Consider the following 9,921-nt stretch of genomic DNA (forward strand, 5'->3'; position numbering starts at 1 on the left):
GTAGGGGCCATTGGAAGACATGTGTTTGACTGGATTTAGGAATTATTGTGCTGAGACAGGAAAATAAACAAGAGTTTTCTTACACATTACCAAGTGTTGTTAAGGGACCAAAACACATTAAGAGACAAGGTCATATTGGATAAAACCAGCTGCTGAGAGAATCACACACTGGACAGGTAGGTTTTGGTGAGGAGAAAAGGAAGAGAAGAGGTAGTGAAGGGCCCAAAACCATAGGTTGATCCTGCCTGTTGGGGAGCCTTACATATCAGGTCAACTGTGGAACATCAAATAGGAAAGGTAGAATGGTCCTGAAAGGAGCATAGGAGAGGAAGACTGGAGTCCAAATTTGCCAGTTTTAAATTTTGTTTTAGGTGATAACTAAAGAAAAGATAACTATTTTGGAAATTGGAATCATTTCTAAGATTCCTATCCAATGATGTGGTTGTGTGAAAATTCATGAGTAATCATAAATTCTTATCCTGAATTTCATCGAAGGCTTAAGTCAGGTTGAAAGTGAGAAAGAAATGCAGAAAATCTCAAGCTCCTGGAATGAAGCAACAGAAAGGACTTGTGGGCAGTGACTGTCCTGCCTTCTCCTGACTCACGCTCTGGCTGGCAGTGCCACTCTTAGCCTCGCCCCAGGTTTATTCTTTGAGCCAGACGTTGAAGACTACCCTGCTGCACGAGGAAACTCCAAAGGTACTGGTAACCCCCAAGGGCTGGGCATGAACAAATCAGTTATTAAACAATATGTGTTATATCCATATTCTATTCAAGACAAAGGAATTGCTTCCAGTGAGTAAAACCAGGCCAGTGCACAAAAGCCACAGAGAGACAACTGTTGACTGAAATTAGGAAAAACTTCCTAACAGAGGTGTTCCAGGATAGAATGTAACATACTAAAATCCTCATCATTCAATGTGTTTCAAGCAGAGGCTGGCTTGTAGAAATTCAAGGAGGAGATTGGACCTGACAAGTTTACAATTCACTTCCATTTTCCAGTCCTATAAAATAGAAGAAATGACCAACAGTTATAATGAATTGATAGTTTACCCAAGAAAACAGAAATTGTGGAAATAATAACAGATCCAAAGCAACATAATAAACCAAATTAAAGGTCCAAAAACTTAGTAGAGAAGTACCAAAAATAGCTGTCCTGAAAAAATTCAAGAGACACCCCAAATTTCTTCATACCAAGGAAGATTCATCCCTTTGCATAAGCAATAATTAGACAGGATTCCTAGTAGTGAAGATAAAGGTAAAGTATGCAGATGATTCAGAGCCGGAAGAATTGCTACATAAGTTCTCAGGTAGTCCCCACCAGATTCCTACTTACATGCAGTAGAGAACATGATACTTGCCAATAAATATTAATAATGACCTTAAATAAACAATTGCTTTGCCATCTTCTAAGAAAAAGCAGATATGCTTGAATTCTGTTCTCTGCATTTGTGCACACTACAGTTCTTTTCTCAAAATTTTGCACTGCATTACGTTAGAATTCAAAGTCATGGCTTACCAAACTTAATTGTTAATTCAGAAGATAGGATCCATGACCTCATGATTTCCCATGGGCTTAGTATCATTACTTACTCTTTTTTCATTTCTGACAGTGCCTGCAGATCAGATTAGAGGTATTCTTAATCCTACTGACATGAGTCAGCTTGAAACGGGAAAGAGATAAAAATTAACAAGGGCCTTGTTACTCGGTGTGGTCCAAAGACCAACAGCAATGTTACCACCTAGGAGCTCTGCAACATAGCAGAACCTCAGCTCTTACCACCCCACTCCCAGATTTGCTAAATCAGAATCTGCATTTTAACAAGATACCCCCATGAAACAAAAGCAAAAATAAACTATTGGGGACTTCATCAACATAAAAAGTTTTAGGGTAAAATAAATTTAAAAAAAAAAAAAAAGAAAGCTTTTAGGGGCACCTGGATGGCTCAGTCAGTTGACCATTCAGCTTTTGGTTTCCATTCAGGTCATGATCTCAGGGTCGCAGGATCGAGCCCTGAGTAGGGCTCCACACTCAGCACAGAGTATGCTTGAGTTTCTCTCTCCCTCTCCCTCTGCCCTTCCCTCCCACTCTTTCTCTTTCTAAAATAAATAAATAAATATTAAAAAAAAAAAAAAAAGCTTCTACATAGCAAAGGAAACAATCAACAAAATTAAAAGGCAATCTATGGAATGGGAGAGGCTAGTTGCAAAAGACATCTCTGATAAAGGGATAGTATCCAAAATCTTTTTTTTTTTTTAAAGATTTTATTTATTTGTCCGAAGAGAGAGAGAGGGAGAGCGAGCAAGCACAGGCAGACAGAATGGCAGGCAGAGACAGAGGGAGAAGCAGGTTCCCTGCCGAGCAAGGAGCCCGATGTGGGACTCGATCCTAGGACGCTGGGATCATGACCTGAGCTGAAGGCAGCTGCTTAACCAACTGAGCCACCCAGGCGTCCCTAGTATCCAAAATCTTAAAGAGCTTATCAAACTCAACACTCAAAAACCAAATAATCCAGTTAAGAAATCGGCAGAAGACATAAATAGGCTTTTTTTCAAAGAAGACAAATAGATGGCCAACAGACATGTGAAAAGATGCTCAACATCACTCATCATCAAGAAAATACAAATTAAAACCATGATGAGTTACTACCTCACGTCTGTCAGAATGGCTAAAATTAAGAACACAGGAAACAACAGATGTTCCCAAGGATGTGGAGAAAGGGGCACCCTCTTACATTATTGGTGGGAATCCAACTGGTGCAGCCACTCTGGAAAACAGTACAGAGGTTCCTCAAAAAGTTAAAAATACATTAAATTTTAAAATCCTCAAAAAAGTTTAAAATACTATCCAATCAGGGCACCTGGGTGGCTCGGTGGGTTGGTCCTCTGCCTTCAGCTTGGGTTGTGGTCCCAGGGTCCTGGGATCGAGCCCTTCATCGGCTCTCTGCTCGGCGGAGAGCCTGCTTCCTCCTCTCTCTCTTTCTGCCTGCCTCTCTGCCTGCTTGTGATCTCTGTCTGTCAAATAAATTTTTTAAAAAATCTTAAAATACTACCCTATCACCCAGCAATTGTACTACTGGGTATTTATCCAAAGGATACAAAAGTACTGATTCAAAAGGGCTTATGCTGGATGCCTGGGTGGCTCAGTCAGTTAAGCGGCTGCCTTCGGCTCAGGTCATGATCCCAGGGTCCTGGGACTGAGTCTCACATTGGGCTTCTTGCTCAGTGGGAAGCCTGCTTCTCCCTCTCCCTCTGCCTCTGTTCATATGCATTCTCTCTCCCTCTCTCTCTCTGTCAAATAAATAAATAAAATCTTCAAAAGGGCTTACGCACCTCAATGTTTATAGCAGCATTATCAACAATAGCCCAATTCTGGAAACAGCCCAAACACTCATCAACTGATGTATGGATAAGGAAGATGTGGTTTGTATATATATTCAATGGAATATTTCTCAACCATCAAAAAGAATGAAATCTAGATCCAGCCATGGATCTAGTGTAGATTAGTATAGTATTAGTGTACTACACTAAGCAAAATACATAGTCGGAGAAAAACAAATACTATGTGATTTCACTCATATGTGGAATTTAAGAAACAAAATAGATGAACCTAGGGGAAGCAGAAAAAAAGAGAGAGGAAGGCAAACCATAAGAGACTCTTAACCATAGAGAACTAACTGAAGGCTGCTGGAGGGGACGTTAGGGGATGGGCCAAATGGGTGATCAGTATTAAGGAGGGCACTTGTGATGAGCACCGGATGTTATATGTAAGTGATGAATCACTGAATTCTACTCCTGAAACCAATATCACACTGTATGTGAACAAACTATAATCTAAACAAAAACTTAAAAAATTAAACAGATTCCCCCATAATTCTTATGTGCCTTAAAATTTGAGAAGTGCTAAACTAGAGAACAATGATTCTATTGCCTACCTTCTGTCCTTCACCCCCTAAAAGCTTTAAGAAGAAACAGTAGGTTCTGGAAAACAAAAAAGGGAGATAATGACTCAGACTATATTCATTAATGAAATCACTAATCAAGTATTTGCATTGTTTTAGAAAATTTCCTACTGCTAACATAGTACAGCTGTGCTTAAAACGGGCTGGCAGACCCTCTGGTTTGTTCTGACCCAAGTCAGCTGATGAGCGTCGGTTAGTCATTAGACATCAGGGAAAAGGAGAAGAGAGACTTCCACAAGTGCCTGTACCTGGAGAGGTGGCTGTTTGTCATAAGCTACTGTCAACAAGTCTAGCAGGGCCTCATGCTTTATTACCTGCAACCTCCTGCCTCTTTGTCCATGGAGGCAAAACCTTTCTGCTGGGGTAACTTCTGAGACACCAGTAGCCCCAGAGAAGGCATGGATGTAGTAGGAGAGGGAACTTTTTCAGCATCCAGATGTGGAAAATGTATAAAACAAAAATAAAGTATTTCCTAGAACACTTCCTCAATTCAAAAAGGCCACTGATCACAGGAAACAACCTAGATTTAAGATAGCTTTTTAGGAGGGGTGGTCAACAGTTCTTTAAATAAATCAAACATGATTCCGTTTTTAAAAAGTAAAATTGAGGAGGGCAGTGTTCATGAGAGTATATCCTAGAATCAAGAAAATTTGGTACATCTGTGCTTGACAGTCTCATTGGCCAGTTTTGGTAGCAGGTATTAGCAATTAAGTCTTTACAAATAAGTGTTTACATGCAAATGCACATGAAAAAAAAACGATGGTCATTTTCTGCAGTCATCTGTTTCACTGCAGGACTGAAATTCAACCCAGAGGGCAAGAAGGAAGAGAAATATCAAGACCCCACCTTCTCCAAATACATTTGGATTGAAAATCAGATAGATACAAGAGCTTTCTGCTCCTACGAAACTGTGCCTGGCCTGATGTGGGGCCTGAATCTGGTCACCTAACGTCCCCTATTTCATGAAGAAAAACCATCTGACCGTGGGGTGTATATTCATGGGCTCCAGAGGATGTGGTATTGGTCAGAAGCAGAGAGAGAAACTGAGGTCCTACAAGGGGACAAAAATTGCTCCAAAACAAATTGTAAGTCAGCAAGATTCTGAGTCCCTAATGTACAAGCTTAGCTTCTTTCCCTCTCTGACAGCTCCTCCTTTAAACTGTTCTGGGTCCTCTGGTGTAACAGCCACACTCTTTCCAATAGGGAAGCTCTAATAGGAAAGTGCCACCAGGAAATGCAAATTAACACTAGGCCAAAGGTAGACAATGGACTTCCCCATCCTCCTGGGTACAAATATCCTCAAACCACCATTGCCATGTGTCAGAATTTATAATGAATCTGGGGCGCCTGGGTGGCTCAGTGGGTTAGGCCGCTGCCTTCGGCTCAGGTCATGATCTCAGGGTCCTGGGATCGAGTCCCACATCGGGCTCTCTGCTCAGCAGGGAGCCTGCTTCCTTCTCTCTCTCTCTCTCTCTGCCTGCCTCTCAGTGTACTTGTAATTTCTCTCTGTCAAATAAATAAATAAAATCTTAAAAAAAAAAAAAAAGAATTTATAATGAATCATCTTTGTTGATGGAAAAGTGCTTTCTTCCTATAGCCTTCTGGAAAGTTATTGTCTACCTTTTTTTTTTTTTCCACCATGGAAAAACTCAGAAGGAATATTGGGCGGGAAAACCTGTGTCACAAGGAACTGTGGTTATATTTGCTTTTACACACTGTTCTCTAAAAAACAAAAAACAAACAACAACAAAAGAAAAAAAACAAAGACAAACCTAAATGCATAGCTATAAAATGCAAAAGTTTTTTTAAAGAATTTGTCATAGAGAACTTAAAATTTCAAGGAGAGACGCCCCTGGCTTTCTCTCCCCTGAATCCTAAAGCTCCCTCTAGTGACCAAGAACTTAACACCGCTACAGGTATAGATAGTAAACACTTTGTTAAGGCTTCTCGTTTTCAGAAAGTATCCTCAAGTTTCTATAGCATTTGCACGTAGGTCTGAGCATTCAACACAGAAACGTAAAAAATAAAAGTATCCTTTCTCCCGTTTAATAGACAAGAAACTGAGGCTCAAATGGGCCAAGGCGTGTAGAGTCACGTGGCTCTAACAAGTGTGCTGGAGCTGGAGCTGGAGCTTGGCCTCCCATGTCCTGCTGCACTGCCTTGTGATCTGTGGCCACTGGGCAAAGTCATCCATGACCATTCTCATGAAAGCACTCATGGAAGCCTTTTTAAGGGATCTACAGAAGTGATTCTTGACTTTCAGGAGGTCCCTTTGAGAATCTGATGAGAATTTTGGCCCAGACGTATACAGGAAATACCTGGATCACCCTGAAGGGTGTCTACTGACTCTCTAAATTGCCAAGGACCCCACATTAAAAAGTTACTGACATCTACTGGATATAATCTTGAGATATCAAGAACTCAGAGCATGAACTTTGAAGTTCTTTACTCTTTCCTTTAATTATGATGTTTTCCATGCTTATCCAGTTTCCTCTTCACCCCATTGTTCAGAGTATTTACAAGGATTGAACAAATTAGTATATATTTGCTAACATTTAAGGAAAAGCCTGCGGATATTGCCATCAAGGCATCCTAACTTTCCCACAGGCATGCCTGGGATTAGTGGCAAACTGAGATGTTTCTAGGAAAGTAGTAATTTGAAAGCATTTTTTCAAATGTAAGAGCATACCACAGTCTCCCGAGCTGGCTCTGTAAAGAATCTAAAGAAGCAACATAGTGCATAATATATAGATGACTTTTTTCAGGGAACAAAAACCAGTATTGCCTCTAAATTTTCAACTCTTTTCATCCTAGCATTTCCAATGACTTTGGAAAAGCCCAAATCAACAGGGATGATCATGTAAGTCTTTTCCACATAAGCTCCATAAGGGTAGGGACCATGTCTATTTGGATCACTGTATTTCCAACATCCAACATAGCCACCAGCACTATAATACACTCGATAGATACTAGACAAATGACTATGTGAATGGTCATCTCTGAGTGAGCCCCTCTGGGAAACTGCTCCTTTCCCTCCCTAATTAATTGGTGGCCTCTGGTTACCTGCGACATTGCGCTAAAACACTCCACATAGACAATCTCAGGTTCCAGATCCTTGAATGTTCTGATGAAAAGTTCTGTCCTCTATTCTGTGACCCATGCCCACAGTTTACACTGTGTTATAAACAAACCTAAGCAATTATCACCACTTCATGCCTCAGCCCTCCCGGTAAGGATGGCACAGTTTAAAAGGGATGTATTAATCTTTGAGTAAAATGCAGCACTCCAGTGACAGGACCACCCAGCCATCAAGGCTATTAGGAAGAAGTGAGGAAGATCTTTCTAGATCATCTCACACAACCTCTACTCATCACACCCTTCCCTCCCTCCAAGCTTTCACAGTGTAACTTCCCTCAGCTTCTCATCAACACTTCTCACCTGGTGAAATGTCACCCCAAAGATGTCTTCAGCTCTAGTAGTTAACAACTCTCACCTTTTCCATAGCAGAGTTCAGAACTTTATGACCGTGCTAGATTCTTTAAAATATATGTTGTTGTCCCCTCCTCTTGCATATGCAGCAAGGCCAGCAAGTGGGGTAGGAGCTGCTCAACTCAAGAATGGACTACAGGGTGGGGCACCTAGGTGGCTCAGTAGGTTAAAGCCTCTGCCTTCAGCTCAGGCCATGATCTCGGGGTTCTGGGATAGAGCCCCGCATTGGGCTCTCTGCTCAGTGGGGAGCCTGCTTCCTCCTCTCTCTCTGCCTGCCTCTCTGCCTACTTGTGATCTGTCTGTCAAATAAATAAATAAAATCTTTAAAAAAAAAAAAAAAAAAGAATGGACTACAGGGGAAGGGAAGTGGGAGAGAAATGGAAAGACGACAGCCGGAGAAGGACTCAGCTGACATTGCTGACTTTGAAGCTGGCTTTGAAGATGGACGGGGCCATGAGCCAAGAAATGCAGGCAGCCTCTAGAAGCTGAATAGGCAAGTAGAGGAATTTTCCCCTGATGCTCCCAGAAAAGAAGACACCCTGGCAAACATCTTGATCCCAGCCCAAGGAGAGCCATGTCAGACTTCTGACCTCCAGAATTGCAGAATAATACATTTGTGTTGTTTTAAGCCAAAAAAAAGGGGGAGGACTGTTTCACCCTCCGGTTTATCGTGCTTACCTTGATTCTCGCAAATCCAATTTTTTCAGCAGTTACTGACAATATCCCTATGAAAACATGGAGCTTCTCAAAAAGAATTACTGCCTGAGTCACAGTGAAGTTGTGATTTCATGTGCAGATGGAGTCTCAGCATAGCATTGACTTTTCCCAGCTGCCCTGTTGGGTATTATATTTAAATCGAAGTTTGTCAAAATTTTGAGCACAACCTTTGGGATTTTTGTTATATCAAAGCAGCACCTGAGCTAATATTTACTAAATACCCTTCTCTGAGTTGACTCAACTTTAAAACAGTGTTTTGCTCTTTAAGTAATATCCATCAAATATTAGGTGTGATGTGATAATTGCTTTTTCTTAATATATATCAAAATAACAACAAAACTATAAATGGAGAAAACCTTTACATTAAAATAAATTCATAACTATCAAAACTTACAAGCAACTCTATGTTCCCAGGAAAATTGCCTCTAGGTATCCTCAGTGATGTGGCTATTCCACTTTGTGAAATACTTTTCAACATTTTGCTCTCACCCTCCCCATGCCTCTACCCAAACCTACATTTTCACTCTCAGCAGGATAGGTGAATATACAACAGGTCCCCAAATGGGAACTCACTTGACTTCTCTGTTCTCTGCCCCTGCTTCCTGTTCCACTAAACTCCTACTCCACAATTCTTCTAGAAGAACTACTAGGTTTTGCTAGATGTCTTTGGAAGTTGAGTCAGGTTTTTGTGAGAGAAAAAGGTTCCACCCATTTGTTTACCTAAAAGGGAGTGCTTCCTGGCCATTTTGCCTAGTGATGCTATCTAAAGATCAAAAAGATCAGTTCACTGAAGTGCTAGAATGAAGATTTCCAACATGTAGTTACTAGTCTCATGTGGTTATTTGAACTTAAGTTAACAGAAGTGAAATAAAATACACAAAGATAAACTCAAAATGGATAAAAGACCTCAACGTGAGACAGGAATCCATCAGAATCCTAGAGGAGAACATAGGCAGTAACCTCTTCAATATCAGCCACAGCAACTTCTTTCAAGATATATCTCCAAAGGCAAAGGAAACAAAAGCGAAAATGAACTTTTGGGACTTCATCAAGATCAAAAGCTTCTGCACGGCAAAGGAAACAGTCAACAAAACAAAGAGGCAACCCACGGAATGGGAGAAGATATTTGCAAATGACAGTACAGACAAAAGGTTAATATCCAGGATCTATAAAGAACTTCTCAAACTCAACACACACAAAACAGATAATCATATCAAAAAATGGGCAGAAGATATGAACAGTCACTTCTCCAATGAAGATATACAAATGGCTATCAGACACATGAAAAAATGTTCATCATCACTAACCATCAGGGAGATTCAAATTAAAACCACATTGAGAAAAAAAAAAAAAACAAAAAAAAAACCACATTGAGATACCACCTTACACCAGTTAGAATGGCCAAAATTAGCAAGACAGGAAACAACGTGTGTTGGAGAGGATGTGGAGAAAGGGGAACCCTCTTACACTGTTGGTGGGAATGCAAGTTGGTGCAGTCACTTTGGAGAACAGTGTGGAGATTCCTCAAGAAATTAAAAATAGAGCTTCCCTATGACCCTGCCATTGCACTACTGGGTATTTACCCCAAAGATACAGATGTAGTGAAAAGAAGGGCCATCTGTACCCCAATGTTTATAGCAGCAATGGCCACAGTTGCCAAACTATGGAAAGAACCAAGATGCCCTTCAACGGATGAATGGATAAGGAAGATGTGGTCCATATACACTATAGAGTATTATGCCTCCGTCAGAAA

At 40.8% G+C, this 9,921-nt stretch overlaps 1 long non-coding RNA gene across 1 annotated transcript in view; it reads right to left on the reverse strand.

The window, feature by feature from the left end:
* LOC116598331 overlaps positions 1-8,285 on the reverse strand; it is a 217,074-nt gene extending 208,789 nt beyond the window's left edge. Inside the window, exon 1 of the long non-coding RNA XR_004289038.1 lies at positions 8,130-8,285. This is a non-coding gene — a long non-coding RNA (uncharacterized LOC116598331). The remainder of the gene's footprint in view (positions 1-8,129) is intronic.
* Between the last annotated feature and the right edge of the window lie 1,636 nt (positions 8,286-9,921).

This window comes from Mustela erminea, chromosome 9 (assembly GCF_009829155.1).
Source record: "Mustela erminea isolate mMusErm1 chromosome 9, mMusErm1.Pri, whole genome shotgun sequence".
Classification (NCBI taxonomy): Eukaryota; Metazoa; Chordata; class Mammalia; order Carnivora; family Mustelidae; genus Mustela; species Mustela erminea.